Source organism: Hemibagrus wyckioides, linkage group LG25 (genome assembly GCF_019097595.1).
Source record: "Hemibagrus wyckioides isolate EC202008001 linkage group LG25, SWU_Hwy_1.0, whole genome shotgun sequence".
Lineage (NCBI taxonomy): Eukaryota > Metazoa > Chordata > Actinopteri > Siluriformes > Bagridae > Hemibagrus > Hemibagrus wyckioides.
The window spans coordinates 20949397-20952634 of record NC_080734.1 but is presented as its reverse complement, the minus strand read 5'-3'; positions in this window follow the sequence as shown (position 1 = coordinate 20952634).

The window sequence follows — 3238 nt, the reverse complement described above, 5'->3', positions numbered from 1 at the left end:
ACCAACAAGAAAACTTCATGCTAACGGTTACAACATAGTGAACATAAAAGCAACATACCTTTTTTATACAGCTAGAAAACAGAAAATAAATTTTACCCAACTCATGTAACAATTAATTATAAAAAAACTAGCAAACACACTGACCATGCGGCATGAACACGTTTCATATTTAACATTCTCAACAACTGAGTAAAAGTGCCAAATACGCTACACACATGTCCAAATATATAAATACAACAATTTATGGCAAGAACATTTCCATAATTAACATATTACAGAGTTGGAGCATGAAAAATCCTACATACCCACAGCAGAGGCACTCACATATGCTGTTGTACGGAAAGCAAAGGGGGACAAAGTACTATGTTTGCAATACTATTAACACCCACAAGAGGGGAGCCTACAAAACCAATAATTACTATTAAATGCTTCTTTTTATGAAATTCACACATCTTAATACTTTAAATTAAATGTCTTATCTAACCCTGTTACATACAATCGACAACACACAAAGGTTTTAAGTTTTAAAACTTTAAAATGTGACGTTGTTATAAAGTGCTCCTTCCTTCTTCATCCCACTCACCACTGCAAACACACTGACAAATACAAAGCCAAAATCTATAGCAGCCCCACAACACAGGGTCAGTAGAGAGCATCCTGAGCAGCTGTGTCAGTGTGTGATAAAGGAACTGCACAGTGCAAGACCCTTCAGTCCATCTAGACCAGGGGTGCCCAATATGTCAATCGTGATCGACCGGTCGTGTTGGCGCAGCCATTCTTGCGTTTGATAACTGGGACATTTATTAAATAAATAAATCTCCATTGTGATCCAGCTTTTGCTCACATGGTGTTGAACTTGGTTTACACTCCAACATACTGAATATTTCTAGAACCTTTGAAATATACCTCTTTTGATTCATTTTTAGCACACACTCATTCTGATGGAAATCAATCCCTAGTCAGTTTCCCCAGATCTTTCATTTTAAACTTTCCTGTCATGACTGTTTTTGTCACTTAGTAAATCATTATTACTGCCAGCAATAATAAGATTGTCAACCCAGATTATTACTATTACTCTCCCTTTTTCCGTTTGTTTACTGTATACACAATGGTCAGCTGAATTCTGTACAAAACCATTGTCACTGAGCCAATCATGTAACATTTATTCCAATTTCTACCTGACTGTTTTAAACCATACAGTGATTTGTTTAGTTTACAGACTAATGTTTCACCCATGTCTGACTTCACTTCCAAACCCTCTGGCTGTTCAATGTAAATCTCGCAGTCAATTGGGACATGTAAATAAGCCGTTTTTACATCCAACTGGTGGAAAACAAGATCATATTGAGCTGCCATTTGCATTAAGACTCTTATTGAAGTGATGTTTGCTGTTGGTGAGAAAGTTTCTTTGTAATCTGCACCTATCACTTGACTATAACCTTTGGCAACATATCTGGCATTGTATGTCTCAGCTTCATCTGCATTATGTTTTATTGAATAGACCCATCTGCCCCCCACTGCATGTTTACCTGGTAAGGTAGTTAGAGTAAATGTGTCATTCTCCTTAAGGGAGTCCATTTCCTCTTCCATGGCTCTAGCCCACTTCTGTGACTCGTTTGAACTCATTGCTTCCTTAAAGGTTTGTGGTACATTACACACTCTGTAACAGTAGTCAATATTCATCAGAACATGGTCATTAAACTTAACATCAGAGACATAATCTGCTAAGTATTGGGGAGCTCTCCTATTTCTTTTAGGGTAACGGTTACTCCGGTTACTTTCCTCTGTCTGAGGACAACTCTCATTTTTAGCTTCAGTTTGAGGTTCATGAGTCTCTTCTAAAGTCTGGTCAGTCTCAGGGCCCTTTGTCTGTGAGGGTGCATACCTTTCCCCATGAAAATCATCACTTGACAATGAAATGTCAGTGTGTGTTTGGTGTTCAGTAGTACACTTTGTTACAAATTTCAGAAGTCTGTGCTCAAGGACTTTCCTTGTGTCTGGATAGTAGACTAGGTATGCAGGGCTGTTTTTGTCATACCCTACAAAGACTCCTTTTTCACATCTTGCATCCAATTTCTTTTTGTCATGCTTGTACACAACATTCTGAACCAAAAACCCTCAATTTAGAAAGATCAGGTTTTCCTCCCGTCAGTGCATGGTATGGTGTTTAATGTATTCGGCTATTGTAACACCTGTTGCGATTTACTGCAGCAGTCATTATAGCATAAGTCCACAATGTCTTGGGTAGATTGCTCTCTAAGAGCATACATCTTGCCATTTCAAACAGGGTTCTCCAATTTCTCTCAGCAGTGCCATTTTGATGGGGTGAATATGCTGCTGAGGTCTCATGCCTAATATGATTTTTGCTTAGCAGTGACTGGAACTTTTTTGCCATGAATTCTGTTCCATTATCTGACCTAACACACCTTATGATCCCATAAGGGGCAATGTCAGCAATGAACCTTTCAGTAGCTTTCACAGTGTCACTCTGCTTTCAAAAAGTACATAAACACTGAACCTGAGTAGTCATCAGTAATTGCTAGAACGTACTTGAAACCATCTTTGGCCTCTGGATCAATAGGTCCAGCTAGATCTGTATGGACTAGTTCAAGTGTGGATTTGGCTCGTCTGTCAGGTTCTCTGTTTCTACTCTGAACAAACTTTCCTTGTATGCAAACTTCACAGTTTAGATTAGACTTATCAATCGTACCATTAATTTTCATTCCCTCAACTACATTTTGTAATTTGAAAATATCATCATAATTGCAGTGACCAAGGATTTCATGCCAGGTTTGAATATCATAACATCTGTTACAACTATCACTGTTCAGATAGTATAGTCTATTACACTCTTGTATGTGAAACTTGAAACTTGCTGTGAGAATTTTCTGTACTTTCAAAACTTCTCAACTTGGTTTTAAATTCCGCAAACGTTATGTTTATATCACTTTGTGTGATATGGACGGCAAATGTTTTAAATGCGTCTGGCAAACCCTTCAAAATCATCGCAATTAAAAGTCCATCACCGAGAGTCTCTACTGCATTTCTCAGCACAGTGATTGCGGTTTCAGCTCGAATAATATAGTTTGTGACACTCTCATTGTCCGTTTTCTGTAAGGACATTAACTTGGTGTACAGGCTAATTATTCGCGGTTTTCCTTTACCAGCATAATAGCTCCTCAAAATCTGCAAAGCTTTCCTACAGTCAATGGCAGCATCTCTCATTACAAGTGAAAAA